This window comes from Heloderma suspectum, chromosome 1 (assembly GCF_057233095.1).
Source record: "Heloderma suspectum isolate Gila_16-S chromosome 1, 16-S_ref, whole genome shotgun sequence".
NCBI classification, from domain to species: domain Eukaryota; kingdom Metazoa; phylum Chordata; class Lepidosauria; order Squamata; family Helodermatidae; genus Heloderma; species Heloderma suspectum.
In genome coordinates, this window is record NC_139458.1 from 11,307,775 (window position 1) to 11,327,573 (window position 19,799).

Sequence of the window (19,799 nt, forward strand, 5' to 3'; positions counted from 1 at the left end):
CCCAGGCTGCGGACCTGGTCTTTCAAGGGTAGCCGTACCCCATTCAACACCAGGTCAACATCCCCCAGCCTCCTCTTGTCTCCCACCAAAAGTACCTCGGTCTTGTCAGGGTTCAGCTTCAGCCTATTCCTCCCCATCCAGCCACTCACTGTCTCCAGACATTTGGACAGGGATTCTATGGCCAGCCTTGGTGAAGATTTGAATGAGAGGTAGAGCTGCGTGTCATCCGCATATTGATGACACTGCACCCCAAACCTCCTGATGATAGCCCCCAGTGGCTGAAGATACAGCTCTAGCCCGTGTCTGATCGTCTTTGGAGCGAGACTTCCGCCACCGGCGCTCTAGCCGTCTCACCTCCTGTTTCAGAGCTCGTAACCGCGGATTGAACCATGGTGCAGTCCGAGCCCTGTTCAGGGGGAGAGGGCGTTTCGGAGCCACCTGATCTAATGCCCCAGTGATTGCGGCATTCCAGCCACCCACCAGGGTCTCGACCGAGTGGCCGTTGGCATGCCCCAGAGAATCCCCAAGTGCGTTCAGGAATCCATTTGGATCCAGAAGACGCCTGGGGCGGACCATTTTAATGGGTCCTCCACCCCTGCGGAGGGGTTGTGGAACCGAGAAGTCCAACGTCACCAGATAGTGATCTGACCATGACAAGGGAGTGGTGGATATACCCCCGACTTCCAGATCACTCCCCGCTTCTCCAGAAACAAATACAAGGTCTAGTGCATGACTGGCTACATGGGTGGGCCCAGTTAGAATATGGTGCAGCTCCCTGGAGGCCATGGTCTCCATCAAGTCCCAAGGTGCTCCTGTGAGGATGGTCTCTGAATGTACGTTGAAGTCCCCCAACACCAGTAAGTTAGGGGACTGTACACGCACATCAGAGACCACCTCAAGCACCTCGGCCAGGGAGTCAGTCATGCAGCGGGGTGGACGGTACACGAGCAGAATCCCCAGACTGCCCTTCGGGCCCAACCTCCAGTACATGCACTCAGCAACCTTGGTCTCCCAGAGAGGGGGTCTGGTGAAGACCAAGGACTCTCGGTAGATAACAGCCACTCCCCCTCCCCGATCCCCAGCCCTCGGCTGCTGTGCATACGAAAATCCGGCTGGACACATGGCTGCAAGGGTTGGAGCAGCAGCCTCGGCCAGCCAGGTCTCTGTAATACATGCCAGGTCTGCGCCCTCATCCAGGATCATGTCATGGATGAGGGAGGTTTTCTGGGTAACAGACCTGGCATTGCAGAGCAGCAAACGAAGGCCAGAAGATGGGGTCACACCTCCCCCACCCATCCTTTGGCTCTGGACAGGCCCGGAGCAGGGGACAGATATTACACATCTCTCCCTTGTTCCCCTTACCTGGCATGGCCTGCCCCTAGCGCTCCGCCAGCGCCTGCCACCCAGCCTCGGTATCTTCTGGCCCCCAACACTCCCCCCACTGCCTCCATCAGGTGGACACATGCCCCTCGCTCCCGCCTATCAGGCAGGCTACCCACCCCTAAAACCACAACAAAATCCCCCAGGAAAAACACACACAAAACAAAACAATCCCCTTAAAAATAATGCCAGGCCGGAGTCCACAGGGAAGGCCAGGTGGTGGTGGTGGTGGCGGCGGCAGCCGCCGCCGCCACCACCACCACCACCACTGCCGCCACAGGCCCAGCAGCAGCAGGCGCGCCTCTTCCCCGGTGATGGTGGTGGCCTCTCCTGCAGGCCCTGGCTCTTCCAGGCCACCTCAGCCAGCCAGCTTATGTAGCCCCTCCAGGGAGGGCAGGTGGAGCAGCACAGCTGGCTCGGTACCTGGGGGCCTGGTCCTGCAGGGACTGGCGGTCTGCCAGGCAGAAGTCTCCAGGGAAGGCCTGGTGGTCTCTGAACATTTACCCATGGTTTTGGTTTCCTTTGATTATGTTATTGGAAGTGTATGGTATTTTATAATAGTTACACTCATGGTATTTTATATTATTTATAAATATGCAGGTTGAGCATAACTGGAGGTTTCACAGCTTAAACCAAGAGACCGTCTCAAAGGTCTTTGTTTCCCTGTCAGATTTCTTGGGGGCCACCAATGCTATAGGATTCTTGCAGAGAGCAACTCAGGTCTCTGTGTATCTATTCCAGTTCCACTCCTAAATTGCAGGCATGTCCTTTGGTCTTCTGCTTACACATAGGTCTCTGCATGAGCTCTTTCTACAGCTGGGAGAAAGGGGGGGTAGCCCCCTTCCAGAACATTCCAGGGCCGCCAGCTTGTTTTCCAAAAGGCCAGGAATGGCAGACCACCAGGCTAAATCCAGAAGTAAAGGAAGGTGCTGGGCACTTAGACAGGATTACTAGCAAGTCCAAGGCTCTGACCAGTTATGCCCCAGGCAGCCTCCTACACACTGATAGAAAATCCATTCACAGAAATCTTAGGGGTCAAGAATCACTGAACTGGGAGGGACCTTGTGAAGACATTCAGGCCAACCAACCCCGTCAACAGAGTACATAAGAACATAAGAAGAGCCATACTGGCTGGATAAGACTAAAGGCCTCCCTCATCCAGCGTTCTTTTCCCTGGCCAGTAATGTACTTTTCATAGCTTTTCTGTTATTCTCAAAAAAGTCAGAGCTTCTGAAGTAAGAAAAAGATGGGGAAAACAGCAAGAAAACACAGGCGGGGACCAAATGGATGATGACATCATGTGGACACCCCACCTCACACAACACACACCATAAAATGTGAATGTATGAAGAATGGTAATTCCACACTAAATGCTTAGCGTGGGAGCAGCTGTGGAACACTATGTAGCAGCTGTTTTGTCCAAACATAGACATGTACCATTTCAGGCCATGGGTCTGTCAATACCTGCACTGCCTTAGTTGTGCAAGGGCTTCATGTCACTGGGCATTGCTGTAGCTTAGGTTGCAGTGCTCTACTAAGGGTCAGATCTTTAGCAGAGTCTGAGTAGGTCAGGTTTCACAGGAAAACCATATGGAAATCGTTCAGCACCACAGAAAGCTCCAAGTGGTGCTGAGGCTGAAAGCCAGACAAGGTTGCCTGAATTTGTTCCAGCAAGGAACAGATCAAGACTGAGCCTTAAATAGGAGTTTTGCTTCCTTTAGTTTGGTTGGCTCCCCTCCACACTGACTGAAGCGCTGGCCCTCTTCAGATACACATTGGGGAAGGATGGTTAGGCTAACCATGGTGCATGGTGGTTACCGCTAATCACTGTGAGTGCTGCTGCCACATGTTCAGGTAACTGTGGTCAGCAATGTGGTTAGACTAACCATTCTCTAACCACCCTCCCTCTCGCAGGAATCTGCAGTCCTCTGGATGGGCGGCCATGCATCCCAGCGGTCTTTGTGCTGTCAGCCATTTTGGTGCTTGGTGCTGCCGGCCATTTTGGTGCTTGGTGCTGCCAGCCATTTTGGTGCTCGGTGGCTACTCCTTTGGCCACTCTTGCTGCAGAGCTCTATGGCAGTTGTCAGTTAACCACAGAGATTGTTCAGACAACATGCTAAGCCATGGTAGAACGCAAGATCTTGAAGCAAGTGGCTAGTGAATGTGGTTAGTCCATGGTTAATAAACCACCATAGTTGGGACAATGCCTGTTCAGACATCCTTCTAAGCCAGCATGATTAGCTCAAAACTCCTAACCATCATGGCTTAGTGTGATGTTGGAACAGGGCCATTGCCTCTTAAAGAGAGCTTCGGCTATTGGGCGGTATAGAAATGAAATGAAATAAATAAATAAATAAATAAATAAATAAAGGGGCCTGGCCTATTTTAGCAGCTGCAAGCTGTTACAACATGGGACTGGCTGGGGCATGTGAGTGTCTTCATGGCCGGAGTCCGAAGAAAGCAAGGCAATCTCCTTGAGATGCAGAGGAGCTGACCCCAAAGATCTTTGTGGGGAACGGGGTCCTGGGGAGGTGGAAGCCTGTGATGCCTTTCCGCAACCAAATCCTTTGCCTGAACCATAATGCTGGAACCTTTTCTTCAGAAGACAAGGAGTCAGGTTCCTCTGAGGACAAGGGATTGGGGCCTTGGCCCAAGACAATACACTATTAATTGTATATGTATAGTAAGCACCAAGTATAGATGACGTGCATAAAGGAACAAAAGCCCATGCCTCTGAAGGTATCAACGTTAATTTGTTGTGCCCCATCACCTTCGTGGCAGGACCACCTTGGAACTGGATCAGACCAAAGAGGAGGAGGAGGAGAAAGGGGAAGATCCTATCACTGACCCTGAGCCATGGGGAGGGGCTGTGGCTCAGTTGCAGGGCCCCTGCTTTGCATGCAGAATGTCCCAGGTTCAATCCCTGGCATCTCCAGGTAGGGCTGGAGAAACTCCTGCCTGAAACCCTGAAGAACCATTACTGCCAGGCAGTGTGGACAATACTGGGCTAGATGGACCAATGGCTTGACTCAATATATGGCAGCTTCCTCTGTTCCTATGTGCTTGCCTCCTCCGCTTGAGGAGGCCGTGGCACTGGAAGAACTGAAGTGCCCTGATGGGTCCATCACCCGCTCCAGACCCACCAGGAACATCCACAGGAACAGAGGCAACAACATGTCCAGAAAGAAGCCCAGAGCCAACGGAGCCGTGCGGAGAAAGTATGCTCTGGATCTGAGCCCCAACGACAGCTAGCAAGGGGCCGGGCAGCAGCATCACCTACAGAGCTGCTCAGTTGGAGCCTTGCCATTAACCTGGTTATCCTTGACCCACAGGACTATTCCAGGTAGGGCAGGATTTGACTCACATGGCAGAGAGCTTCACCTGGCACCTACATGATGGTATTTCTGGTACCAGGTGAAGACCTTTTCATTCTCCGAGGGATGTTAGTCCTTCAGGTTTTGTTATTTTTAAACATGTTACTGTATACTTAGATATTTTCAGTGCTGCTGGTTTTACTTTCATTTAACATTGCAGTTTTACACTTGTGGAAGTTTTATATTATGTTTTATCTTGGTGTATTTTATGTTCTATCTGCTGCAATTTCATGACAGGAAAGATCAGTTTGTAATTTTCACCTCAGTCTGGAAAGGCCACAAAGAAGCACCTGTGGGCCATTTTCTGGCTACCGGACAATGGATCAGAGTTAGCTTTTTGCCACAATAGCTGAGCAGATGTTTGCCAGCTGCCATAATTTCACCACAAAAATCAGGTTGTGGCTTTTACCACAGTTTTGTCAGCCAAGAAACAGACACAGCCCTTTGGGACACTATCAACCAGCAGGTTGTTGCCACTATGACAATTGAGCAGCACAAATTATGCAAATTCTACATTCTTATGACATTGCTGTGAGACAGCCATCCCCAGGACCAGTGTTGCACCCAGTGAATGCTGGTGGATCCAGTGTCAGTGGGGCAGTGAATCCGTTCTGGGTTTCAGTCAGAGCTAGTCAGAACTCTAAAGGAGCTATCCAAGGTGCAAAATCTTCAAATTTGGAAAATACATCGCCTCTTCAGTTGGTAAAGATTATCAGGAACTTTTGGATGGTGCCAAAGTGAAATTCACTGTTCAAACTATCAAACAGCGGCAGTTATTTCACATGCCAGTAAGGTAATGCTCAAGATCTTGCAAGGTAGACTCCAGCAATTCATGGAACGAGAATTGCCAGATGTACAAGCTGGGTTTAGAAAAGGCAGAGGAACTAGAGACCAAATTGCCAATATCCGCTGGATAATGGAGAAAGCCAGGGAGTTTCAGAAAAACATCTATTTCTGTTTTATTGACTCTTCCAAAGCCTTTGACTGTGTGGATCATCAGAAATTGTGGCAAGTTCTTGGTGGTATGGGGATACCAAGTCATCTTGTCTGCCTCCTGAGGAATCTGTATAACGACCAAGTAGCAACAGTAAGAACAGACCATGGAACAACGGACTGGTTTAAGATTGGGAAAGGAGTACGGCAGGGTTGTATACTCTCACCCTACCTATTCAACCTGTACGCAGAACACATCATGTGACGTGCTGGGCTTGATGAAGCCAAGGCTGGAGTTAAAATCGCTGGAAGAAACATTAACCATCTCCGATATGCAGATGATACTACTTTGATGGCTGAAAGCGAGGAGGAGCTGAGGAACCTCATGACGAAGATGGAAGAAGAAAGTGCAAAAGCTGGGTTGCAGTTCAACCTCAACAAAACCAAGATTATGGCAACCAGCTTGACTGATAACTGGCAAACAGAGGGAGAAAATGAGGAGGCAGTGACGGACTTTGTCTTTCTAGGCGCAAAGATTACTGCAGACGCTGCCTGCAGCCAGGAAATCAGAAGACGTTTACTTCTTGGGAGGAGAGCAATGACAAATCTTGATAAAACAGTGAAGAGCAGAGAAATCACACTGATAACCAAGGTCCGCATAGTTAAAGCAATGGTATTCCCCGTAGTCTTCATCATAGGGGATTGGAATGTTAAAGTAGGAAGTCAAGAAATCACCGGGATAACAGGCAGGCATGGCCTTGGTGTACAGAATGAAGCAGGACAAAAGCTAATAGAGTTTTGCCAAGAGAACATGCTGATCATAGCAAACACTCTTTTCCAACAGCACAAGAGGCGACTCTACACATGGACGTCACCAGATGGTCAATATCGAAATCAGATTGATTATGTCCTTTGCAGCCAAAGATGGAGAAGCTCCATACAGTCAGTAAAAACAAGACCTGGAGCTCACTGTGGCTCAGATCATGAGCTGCTTCTTGCAAAATTTCGGCTTAAATTGAAGAACGTCGGGAAAACCACTAAACCGTTCAGGTATGACCTAAATCATATCCCTGATTAATATACAGTGGAGGTGAGGAATATATTTCAGGGATTAGACCTGATAGACAGAGTGCCTGAGGAACTATGGACGGAGGTCCGTAACATTGTTCAGGAGGCAGCAACTCAATCCATCCCAAAGAAAAAGAAATGCAAGAAAGCCAAGTGGCTGTCTGATGAGGCTTTACAAGTAGCTCATGAAAGAAGGGAAGCGAAAAGCAAGGGAGAAAGGGGAAGATATACCCAACTGAATGCAGAGTTCCAGAGAATAGCAAGGAGAGACAAGAAGGCCTTCTTAAATGAACAATGCAAAGAAATCGAGGAAAACAACAGAATGGGAAAGACTAGAGATCTCTTCAAGAAAATTGGAGATCTCAAGGGAACGTTTTGTGCAAAGACGGGCATGATAAAGGACAAAAAAGGCAGGGACCTAACAGAAGCAGATGAGAGTAAGAAGAGGTGGAAAGAATACACAGAAGAACTATACAGGAAAGATCTGAATGTCCCTGATAGCCATGATAGTGCGGTCACTGAACTTGAGCCGGACATCCTAGAGAGTGAAGTCAAGTGGGCCTTAGGAAGCATTAGTAACAACAAAGCTAGGGGAGATGACAGTATTCCAGCCGAGCTATTTAAAATCCTAAAAGATGATGCTGTTAAAGTGCTGCATTCAATATGCCAACAAATCTGGAACACTCAACAGTGGCCACAAGACTGGAAAAGGTCAGTTTACATTCCAATTCCAAAGAAGGGCAACGCCAAAGAGTGTTCAAACTACCGCACAATTGCGCTCATTTCACATGCCAGCAAGGTGATGCTCAAAATCCTACAAGCTAGGCTTCAGCAGTATGCGAACCGAGAACTACCGGAAGTACAAGCTGGGTTTCGAAGAGGCAGAGGAACTAGAGATCAAATTGCCAACATTCGCTGCATCATGGAGAAAGCAAGAGAATTCCAGAAAAACGTCTATTTCTGCTTCATTGACTACGCTAAAGCCTTTGATTGTGTGGATCACAACAAACTGTGGCAAATTCTGAAAGTGATGGGAGTACCAGACCACCTTACCTGTCTCCTGAGAAAACTGTACGAGGGTCAAGAAGCAACAGTAAGAACCAGAGATGGAACAACCGATTGGTTCAAAATTGGGAAAGGAGTACGACAAGGCTGCATATTGTCACCCTGCTTATTTAACTTATATGCAGAGTACATCATGAGAAATGCCGGGTTGGATGAATCACAGGTCGGAATTAAGATTGCCGGGAGAATTATCAACAACCTCCGATATGCAGACGATACCACCCTAATGGCAGAAAGCAAAGAGGATCTAACGAGCCTCTTGTTGAGGGTGAAAGAGGAGAGTGCAAAAGCTGGTTTGAAACTCAACATTAAAAAAACTAAGATCATGTCATCTGGCCCTATCACTTCCTGGCATATAGAAGGGGAAGAAATGGAAGCAGTGACAGATTTTACTTTCTTGGGCTCCAAGATCACCGCAGATGGTGACTGTAGCCATGAAATTAAAAGACGCTTGCTCCTTGGGAGGAAAGCTATGGCCAACCTAGACAGCATAGTAAGAAGCAGAGACATCACCTTGCCGACAAAGGTCCGTCTAATCAAAGCTATGGTTTTCCCAGTAGTAATGTATGGCTGTGAGAGCTGGACTATAAGGAAGGCTGAGCGCCGAAGAATTGATGCTTTCGAACTGTGGTGCTGGAGAAGACTCTTACGAGTCCCCTGGACTGCAAGGAGGTCAAATCAGTCCATTCTAAAGGAAATCAACCCTGAGTGCTCATTGGAAGGACAGATACTGAAGCAGAAGCTCCAATATTTTGGCCACCTAATGCGAAGAGAAAACTCCCTGGAAAAGACCCTGATGCTGGGAAAGACTGAAGGCAAAAGGAGAAGGGGACGGCAGAGGATGAGATGGCTAGATAGCATCACGGATGCAATGAATATGAACTTGAGCACGCTCCGGGAAAGAGCGCAGGACAGGAAGGCCTGGCGTGCTATGGTCCATGGGGTCACGAAGAGTCGGACACGACTGAACGACTGAACAACAACAACAAATTCCCCGTAGTAACCTATGGCTGCGAGAGCTGGACCATAAGGAAGGCTGAGCGAAGGAAGATAGATGCTTTTGAACTGTGGTGCTGGAGGAGAATTCTGAGAGTGCCTTGGACTGCAAGAAGGTCAGACCAGTCCATGCTCCAGGAAATAAAGCCAGACTGCTCACTTGAGGGAATGATATTAAAGGCACAACTGAAGTACTTTGGCCACATAATGAGAAGACAGGATACCCTGGAGAAGATGCTGATGCTGGGGAAAGTGGAAGGCAAAAGGAAGAGGGGCCGACCAAGGGCAAGGTGGATGGATGATATTCTGGAGGTGACGGACTCGACCTTGGGGGAGCTGGGGGTGGCGACAGCCGACAGGAAGCTCTGGCGTGGGCTGGTCCATGAAGTCACGAAGAGTCAGAAGCGACTGACCAAATAAACAACAAAAGTGAAATTATACACTCTCCCAACACCATGCCTGAAATACATGTGGACCGATTTTAAAATGTGTTTTTAAATGTAAAATATGAAAAAAGTTGTATATTTACATATGTCCTAATTTTCCCATATAAGAAGGAACAGTAAACTATCCTGGAGGACTGGAATTGACTAGACCAGTAAAGGTGCTTGTAATCTGATCTTGTCCATTTCACATAATCTTTGAATTCTATTATAGGAAGGGAGAACAGATTTAAACAAAGCAGATTTAAGACCCATGTATGAAAAACGACTTTAGTATCCTGTGTACAAATACACAGAGTTGCCTTCGTCCACGTTTTACTTTCTCTTCTGGACCAGGAGTAGCACCTGCTGGCAGGCATAGGAACAACAGATATTAAGGTCTGGCCAAGGCTCTGCAGGGCTGGCTCCAAGGCTTACTAACCATTGCTCTTCCTCTGTAGACTACAAGAAGAATCGCAGCTGACTTTCCACACTGTTGGGGATATTGTACTTTTATTGTTTGGGTTAAATCCAATGTTGCATGAGTGGACTTTCCCTTCCTCTCCTCCCCACTGCAGGTGTGTGCTCTGAATCTGCTCTGGAGTCTCCCCAAACCCCATGGAGCAGATCTGGGGGTGGGGCGGGGAAATCCATTCTGCCAGTGGTTTCCATTCTGTTGGTGGACAGCTAGCACTGCATTCAGTCTTTGCAGTTTCAGCTGTGTTCTGTCCACAGCTGCTGTGGGTGGAGAAGGTCCCATTCACTTGAGCAGCAAATTTTTAAAAATAATCCAAGTGATCCTTAACCCCCTCCCATACAATTATTTAATAAGCACAAAGTATTTATTAATATAAAAGTGATTGCCTATTCCTGGTCATGAAATAACAAAAGAAAAATGGCTTGGAATCCAGACTAAGTGAGTTGCATATAAGAACATAAGAAGAGCCCTGCTGGATTAGACCAAGGGTCCATCTAGTCCAGCATTGTGTTCACATAGTGGCCAACCAGCTGTTGACCAGGAACCCACAAGCAGGACACGAGTGCAACACCACCTCCCACCTGTGTTCCCCAGCAACTGGTGTACATAGGCTCACTGCCTCTGGTACTGGAGATAGCACATAGCAGTCAGAGCTAGTAGCCATTGATAGCCTTTTCCACCAGGAATGTGTCTACCTCCTCTTTTAAAGCCATCCAAATTAGTGGCCATCACTACATCCTGTGGTAGCAAATCCCATAGTTTGACTATGGGCTGTGTGAAGTACTTCCTTTTATTGGTCTGGAATCTCCCACCAGTTGGCTTCATGGGATGACCCGGGGTTCTAGAACTCTAAAATGTTAGTGAGACAGGGCTTACCTTTGCAGAAGCTGTGTTGATTCTTTTTCGGCAGGGCTTGTCCTTCTATATGTTTATTAATTTTTATCTCTAATAATGCCTTCAACCAATTTACCCGGCACAGATGTTAAGCTAACCAGCCTGTAAATTTCCCAGATCCCCCAAGATCCCTTTTTAAAATTGGTGTTACATTGGCCATCTTCCTGCCCTCTGGTATAGTGGCTGATCTTAGGGACATCTTCCATAGTTTGGTTAGAAGATCAGCAATTTCATATTTGAGTGCTTTGAGAACTCTAGGATGGATACCATCTGGGCCCAGTGACTGATTTGCTTTCGATTTTTCAATGAGGTTGAGAACTTCATCTTTTGTCACCGCTGTTTGCCTCAGATCCTCAGACTCCCTTCCTGAAAACATCAGTTCAGGCACAGGTACCTGGCCTACATCTTCTGCAGTGAAGACAGATGAAAAGAATTCATTCAGCTTCTCTGCAATCTCCTTGTCCTCCTTCAGTACTCCTTTAATTCCATTGTCATCCAGTGGTCCAGCCTCCTCCCTTGCTGCTTTTCCCCTTCTAATATATTTAAAGAATTCTTTATTGTTGGCCTTAATATTGTTAGCGATATGCTCTTCAAAATGCTTTTTTGCATCTCACATTGTCTGCTTGCATTGCCTTTGTGCAAGCTTGTGCTCCCTTTTGTTTTCCTCACTTGGGCAAGACTTCCATTTTCTGAAGGAAGCTCTTCTTTTCTCTAAGAGCTCCATTAACACTAGTCATTAACCACGTTGGCAACCTCTTGGACTTGGTGCGACCTTTCCTAGCCTGTAGTATACATTTTAGCTGGGCTTCTATTATTGTGGTTTTGAGTACTCTCCAAGCATTTTGAAGTGATTTAATCCTCTTGACTCCTCTGTTTAACTTCCTTTTCACCAGTTCCCTCATTTTAGACAAGTCTCCTCTTTTGAAATCAAGTGTGACTGTGTTGGACTTGCTGGGAAATTTTCCACTTCAGTATACAATCTGATAGCACTGTGGTCGCTGTTTCCAATTGGTTCAACAACATTGAGATCTCTTACTAGGTCCTGGGTGACACCATTTAGGATTAAATCCAAGGTCGCCTCCCCTCTGGTCAGTTCCACAACCAACTGTTCTGGGCAGTCGTTTAGGGCATCAAGACATTTAACCTCTTTGCCATGGGAGGGTAATTGAAGTCGCCCATTATTACAATGCTTCCTATTTTGGAGGCCTCCCTGATTTCGTTTTCCATCTCAAGGTCACCCTGAGCATTCTGGTTTCGGGGACAATAGCATGTTCTTAGCACTAAATTAGTTTTGGAGCCTGGTATTGTCACCCACGGCACTTGTGTGGAACAGCCTACCCCTTTTAGGTGTTGTAGTCTGCTCAACACTATGCCCTCTTTGATGTACAGGGCAATACCGCCCCCACTATGCTCTTCCCTGTCCTTCCTGTAGAGTCACCTCATCCAGAGATGACCGTATCCCACTTGTTCTCTCCGTTCCACTAAGTTTCTGTAATGCCCACTATATCCAGGTTCTCCTTTAAAACCAAGCACTCCAACTTTCCCATTTTGGCTTGGAGGCTTCTAGCATTTGCATAAAAACACCTATACATGGTGATACCCCCCCCCCCCACGGGTGCCTCTGGCATGTGCATCTTTTGCTATGGCACTTTGGTCCCTTTGAGTGGCTGTCATGTACACCTGGCCTATATCCTCCCCTTCTACATTTGGGCAATCAAAAACATTTTAATCTTCATCCTCTTGGGATGATTCAACCTGAACCGGATGCTTCCCAGCTCCTGTCGGCTTTCCCCCAGGGTTTAGTTTAAAAGCTGCTCTGCCCCCCATTTTATGTTTGGTGCCAGCAGTCTGGTTCCATTTTGGTTCAAACGGAGCCAGCCCTGTGCCGAGATCTTGGATGTGGAGCGGTATACAAATATTGTAAATAAATAAATAAATAAATGGCAAACTCCATTTTAGACACAGTATGCCTTCCTTATTGGAGGGCAAAATGGGAATGGCTCTTCTGAGATGACGCATGCCGCAATACACATGTGTGCTTTATAAAATCAAAGGATCTCATACAAAAAAACTGCAATTTGTCTCTGGTCTGCAGTAACTGAGAAGCATATTGCTAATGGCATTAAGATCAACCCTAAAAAATATTTAAATTTAAATACTTCAGGAATGGGACATCGGCCAGTGAGGCAGTTGGGCCATTGGAGGACAACTGAGGGAGGCAGCAATCCTATGGCCGCTAGTCAGGGAAATTATGACTTGATAGGTTTAACTGAGACTTGGTGCAATGACTCTCATGACTGGAATACAGCAATTGAAGGATATAACTTGTTCAAAAAGAACAGGAGTAACAGAAAGGGAGGTGGGGTTGCACTCTATGTTAAAGATACATATCTCTGCACAGAAATACAGGAGGATGAGCTTGGTAGACCCATCGAGAGCATCTGGGTTAAAATAAAGGCAGCAAAGAATAAAAGGAATATGGTGGTCGGAGTCTACTACCAGCCACCCAATCAAGGAGAAGACGAGGATGAAACTTTTGAAAAGCAAACAGCCAATGTTTCAAGGAAGCATGATGTAGTAGTAATGGGGGACTTCAATTTCCCCTATATTTGTTGGGAGACAAATTCTGCAAAACATGGCCCCTCCAGGAAATTCCTGACTTGTGTAGCGGCGGATAACTTCCTCCTACAGAAAGTAGAGGTTGAAACTAGAAAATTGGCTATTCTTGACTTGATCCTAACCTACAGAGATGACTTAGTGGGTAAAGTAGCAGTTACAGGAACTCTGGGGGAAAGCGACCATTTATACTTGAGTTAATGGTTCTAAAGGAAGCACAAGCCGAGTATAGCCAAACGCGTGCCCTGGATTTTAGGAAAGCTGATTTTAATGAACTCAGAACAATTATCAGTAAGGTCCCATGGCAAGTGACTCTAAGGAGAAAAGGAATCCAAGATGGGCGGGAGCTTTTAAAAAAGGAAATTCTCAAGGCACAATTACAAACCATTCCTACAAGAAGAAATGGTGGAAGACAACAGAAGAAGCCCATGTGGCTTCACAAAAAGCTGAGAGATGACCTGAAAACAAAAAAGCACACATAGGAAGTGGAAAGAAGGCCAAGCAACAAAGGACGAGTACAGGAAGGTAACACAGAATTGCAGGGATGGTGTCAGGAAGGCTAAAGCTGAGAACGAGCTGAGGTTAGTGAGGGATGCTAAAAACAACAAAAAAGCTGTCTTCAGCTACATGCAAAGTAAAGGACAGAGGAAAGAAATGGTAGTTCAGCTATTAAATAAGGATGGCAAAACGATAACAGATGACAAAGAAAAGGCAGAGGTGCTCAATTCCTACTTTGGTTCAGTCTTCTCCCAAAAGAGGGTCTATGACCCCCCGGCAAAGGCAAAGTACAGGCTGAAGGGGCAGGATTGCAGCTTGAGATCGATAGGCATATGGTCAAGGAACACCTAATTGCTTTGAATGAGTTCAAATCTCCAGGGCCAGATGAACTGCATCCTAGAGTAATAAAGGAACTGGCAGAAGAACTCTCAGAGCCACTGTCTATATCTTTGAGCAATCATGGAGGACGGGTGAAGCGCCAGATGACTGGAGGAGGGCTAATGTTGCCCCTATCTCAAAAAAGGGTAAAAAGGAGAAACCTGGGAACTACAGACCAGTCAGTCAGACATCAATCCCTGGGAAAATTCTGGAGCAGATGATAAAGCGATCCATCTCTAAGCACTTTGAAAACAATACAGTGATGACTCTAAGCCAACATGGATTTGTCAAGAACAAGTCCTGCCAGACGAATCTGATCTCATTTTTTGATCAGGTCACCTCCCTTGTGGACTGTGGGAATGCTATGGACATAATATACCTTGACTTCAGCAAAGCTTTTGACAAAGTGTCCCACGATATCCCAATGAGCAAACTAGCTCAAAGTGGGCTAGATGAAACAATGATCCAGTGGATCCACAGTTGGCTACAGAATCAGACTAAAAGAGTGCTTATCAATGAGAGCTTCTCAAACTCGGGAGAGGTAATGAGTGGGGTAGTGCAGGGCTCAGTCCTGGGCCCAGTGCTCTTCAACATTTTTATTAATGACTTGGAGGAGGAGGTGCAGGGAATGCTGATCAAAGTTGCAGATGACACAGAATTGGGTGGGATGGCTAATACCTTGGAAGACAGAAACAAAATTCAAAGTGATCTTGATAGACTGGAGCGCTGGGCAGAAAACAACAGAATGACATTTAATAGGGATAAATGTTCTGCATCTAGGAAAAAGAAACAAAATGCACAGTTACAAGATGGGGGATACGTGGCTCAACAACACTACAGGCGAGAAGGATCTTGGAATTGTTGTCGATCACAAGCTGAAGATGAGCCAGCAATGTGATGTGGCTGCAAAAAAGGCAAATGCTCTGTTGGGATCACTGCCTTGTTGTGGCGAAGGGGCTTGCGTAAGTCAGTGAAGCCATAAGCTATGTCATGCAGGGCCACCCAAGATGGACAGGTCATGGTGGAGAGTTCTGACAAAATGTGGTCCACTGGAGAAGGAAATGGCAACCCACTCCAGTATTCTTGCCAAGAAAACCCCATGGAATGTATCACAAAGCTAAAAGAGATGACGCCGGAAGATGAGCCCCTCAGGTCAGAAGGTGTCCAATATACTACTGGGGAAGAGCAGAGGGAATTTCCAAGTAGCGCCAGAAAGAGTGAAGCGGCTGGGCCAAAGCCGAAAGGACACTCAGCTGTGGATGTGTCTGGTGGTGAAAAGAAAGTCTGATGCTGTAAAGAACAATATTGTTTAGGAACCTGGAATGTAAGATCAATGAATCAAGGTAAGCTGGAGGTGGCCAAACATGAGATGGCAAGATTGAACATCGACATCTTGGGAATCAACGAACTAAAATGGACAAGCATGGGCGAATTTAATTCAGGTGACCATTATATCTACTACTGTGGGCAAGAATCCCTTAGAAGAAATGGAGTAGCACTCATAGTCAATGAGTCAAAGGGTGGGAAAAGCAGTACTGGGGTACAATCTCAAAAACAACAGAATGATCTCAGTACAAATCCAAGGCAAACCATTCAACATCACAGTAATTCAAGTCTATGCCCCAACCACTGAGGCCGAAGAAGCTGAGGTTGATCGGTTCTATGAAGACCTACAACACCTTCTAGAACTAACACCAAAAAAAGATGTCCTTTTTATCATAGGGGATTGGAATGCTAAAGTAGGAAGTCAAGAAATCACTGGGATAACAGGCAAGCATGGCCTTGGTGTACAGAATGAAGCAGGACAAAGGCTAATAGAGTTTTGCCAAGAGAACACGCTGATCATAGCAAACACTCTTTTCCAACAGCACAAGAGATGACTCTACACATGGACATCACCAGATGGTCAATATCGAAATCAGATTGATTATGTCCTTTGCAGCCAAAGATGGAGAAGCTCTATACAGTCAGTCAAAACAAGACCTGGAGCTGACTGTGGCTCAGATCATGAGCTTCTTGTTGCAAAATTTCGGCTTAAATTGAAGAACGTCGGGAAAACCACTCAGCCATTCAGGTATAACCTAAATCATATCCCTGATGAATATACAGTGGAGGTGAGGAATAGTTTTAAGGGATTAGACCTGATAGACAGAGTGCCTGAGGAACTATGGACGGAGGTCCGTAACATTGTTCAGGAGGCAGCAACGAAATCCATCCCAAAGAAAAAGAAATGCAAGAAAGCAAAGTGGCTGTCTGAGGAGGCTTTACAAGGAGCTGAGGAAAGAAGGGAAGCGAAAAGCAAGGGAGAAAGGGGAAGATATACCCAACTGAATGCAGAGTTCCAGAGAATAGCAAGGAGAGACAAGAAGGCCTTCTTAAATGAACAATGCAAAGATACCGAAGAAAATAGAATGGGAAAGACTAGAGATCTCTTCAAGAAAATTGGAGATCTCAAGGGAACGTTTTGTGCAAAGACGGGCATGATAAAGGACAAAAAAGGCAGGGACCTAACAGAAGCAGATGAGAGTAAGAAGAGGTGGAAAGAATACACAGAAGAACTATACAGGAAAGATCTGAATGTCCCTGATAGCCATGATAGTGCGGTCACTGAACTTGAGCTGGACATCCTAGAGAGTGAAGTCAAGTGGGCCTTAGGAAGCATTAGTAACAACAAAGCTAGGGGAGATGTCAGTATTCCAGCTGAGCTATTTAAAATCCTAAAAGATGATGCTGTTAAAGTGCTGCACTCAATATGCCAACAAATTTGGAACACTCAACAGTGGCCACAAGACTGGAAAAGGTCAGTTTACATTCCAGTTCCAAAGAAGGGCAATGCCAAAGAGTGTTCAAACTACCGCACAATTGTGCTCATTTCACATGCCAGCAAGGTTATGCTCAAAATCCTACAAGCTAGGCTTCAGCACTATGTGAACCAAGAACTACCGGACGTACAAGCTGGGTTCCGAAGATGCAGAGGAACTAGGGATCAAATCTCCAACATTCGCTGGATCATGGAGAAAGCAAGAGAATTCCAGAAAAATGTCTATTTCTGCTTCATTGACTACGCTAAAGCCTTTGAGTGTGTGGATCACAACAAACTGTGGCAAATTCTGAAAGAGATGGGAGTACCAGACCACCTTACCTGTCTCCTGAGAAACCTGTACGAGGGTCAAGAAGCAACAGTAAGAACCAGACATGGAACAACCGATTGGTTCAAAATTGGGAAAGGAGTACGACAAGGCTGCATATTGTCGCCCTTCTTATTTAACTTATATGCAGAGTACATCATGAGAAACGCCGGGTTGGATGAATCACAGGTTGGAATTAAGATTGCCAGGAGAATTATCAACACCCTCAGATACACAGACGATACCACCCTCATGGCAGAAGGTGAAGAGGATCTAACGAGCCTCTTGTGGAGGGTGAAAGTGGAGAGTGCAAAAGCTGGTTTGAAACTCAACATTAAAAAAACGAAGATCATGGCATCTGGCCCCATCACTTCCTGGCATATAGAAGGGGAAGAAATGGAAGCAGTGACAGATTTTATTTTCTTGGGCTCCAAGATCACCGCAGACGGTGACTGTATCAATGAAATTAAAAGACGCTTGCTCCTTGGGAGGAAAGCCATGGCACACCTAGACAGCGTAGTAAGAAGCAGAGACATCACCTTGCCGACAAAGGTCTGCATAGTCAATGCTATGGTTTTCCCAATAGTAACGTATGGCTGTGAGAGCTGGACTATAAGGAAGGCTGAGCGCCGAAGAATTGATGCTTTCGAACTGTGGTGCTGGAGAAGACTCTTACGAGTCCCCTGGACTGCAAGGAGGTCATATCAGTCCATCCTAAAGGAAATCAACCCTGAGTGCTCATTGGAAGGACAGATACTGAAGCTGAAGCTCCAATATTTTGGCCACCTAATGCGAAGAGAAAACTACCTGGAAAAGGCCCTGATGCTGGGAAGGATTGAAGGCAAAAGGAGAAGGGGACGGCAGAGGATGAGATGGCTGGATAGCATCACCGATGCAATGAATATGGACTTGAGCACACTCCGGGAGAGAGCGGAGAACAGGAAGGCCTGGCGTGCTATGGTCCGTGGGGTCACGAAGAGTCGGACATGACTTAACGACTGAACAACAAGCTTCCAAATCCCAGGAAGTACTAGTTCCTCTCTACTCAGCACTGGTTAGGCCTCATCTGGAGTACTGTGTCCAGTTCTGGGCACCACACTTGAAGAAGGATGCAGACAAACTGGAGAGGGTTCAGAGGAGGGCAGCAAAGATGAACAGGGGACGGGAAACAAAGCCCTATGAAGAGAGACTGAAAGAACTGGGCATGTTTAGCCTTGAGAAGAATGAGGGGAGATAGGATAGCGCTCTTCAAGTACTTGAAAGGTTGTCACAGAGAGGAAGGCCAGGATCTCTTCTCGATCATCCCAGAGTGCAGGACACGGAATAATGGCCTCAACTTACAGGAAACCAGATTCCAGCTGAACATCAGGAAAAACTTCCTGACTTATAGAGCAATACCACAATGGAACCAATTACCTGGGGAGGTGGTGGGCTCTCCCACACTGGAGGCATTCAAGACAAGGCTGGACTGCCACCTGTCAGGGATGCTCTGACTTGGATTCCTGCACTGAGCAGGGGGTTGGACTCGATGGCCTTGTAGGCCCCTTCCAGCCCTACTATTCTTTCGTTCTATGATATGTTGGTTTCCAGGAACCGACCTTGGGGCAGCTGAGGCATGGAGGGGACAATCCCCTCTGCGCTTCTCCTGCCCTGCATCGGATAGGTGGTCACCTCCCAGTTCAGAGGCAGCCACCTATCCCCATAGGATTGCGCCCTTAAAGTACTAAAAGAGGATAAGGAGATTGTGGAGAAGTGGAATCCATTATCTGTGTCTGTCTTAACTGCAGAAGATGTATGGTAGATACCCATTCCTGAATAGATATTTTCAGGAAGGGAGTCTGAGGAACTGAGGCAAATAGTGGTGACAAAAAATGAAGTTCTAGACCTTACTCTCCAATTAAAAACAAACAAATCCCGAGGCCAGATGACATCCCTCCAAGACTTCTTGAAGAACGCATAGAATCATAGAATCATAGAATAGTAGGGTTGGAAGGGGCCTACAAGGCCATCGAGTCCAACCCCCTGCTCAACGCAGATGTGAAATTGCTGATCTTTTAACAATAATATGTAGCAGAGGACTGGAAAGTGGCTAATGTAACACAGCGGTGGTGAAAATGAATTTACAACCCAATATTGTATATATTTACATGTACAATAGGAAGTCTCAATGAGTCCAACATTTGCTCTCCATTAAGTGTGCATGGGATTGCAGCTTCTGACTCTTCCGAAGTAAAAAGCGACGGATGTAGTTCAGAATTTTTTTATAGGACGCTAAAACGAAAGAAAGCTGCGCGCCCAACGTGGGGGTCAAACCCACGACCCTGGGATTAAGAGTCCCATGCTCTACCGACTGAGCTAGCCGGGCACTGACTCCGCAATTTCACTGAATCGTTCTTAATGTATACTTCACGCATGCGCACTGCATTTTCAAGCAACTGCGCGTGCCCACCGCGCCCGCAGTGACTCGGCGATCTCTTGTGAGCGCGCACGCAACGCAATTGTGGCTCCGCCTCCTCCGGCCCGCAGCCTGCCGTGAGAGGCTATTGGCCAAGAGTTTGGGGGAGGCGTC

At 46.8% G+C, this 19,799-nt stretch overlaps 1 protein-coding gene and 1 non-coding gene across 7 annotated transcripts in view; both read right to left on the bottom strand.

The window, feature by feature from the left end:
* The window catches only part of KTN1 (kinectin 1), a 200,980-nt gene that overhangs the window by 145,662 nt on the left and 35,519 nt on the right, over nucleotides 1-19,799 (bottom strand). The gene's annotated exons all lie outside the window — the stretch shown is intronic.
* On the bottom strand, nucleotides 19,523-19,595 carry TRNAK-CUU (transfer RNA lysine (anticodon CUU)). Its single transcript has one exon. It is a non-coding gene; the product is annotated as a tRNA-Lys (tRNA).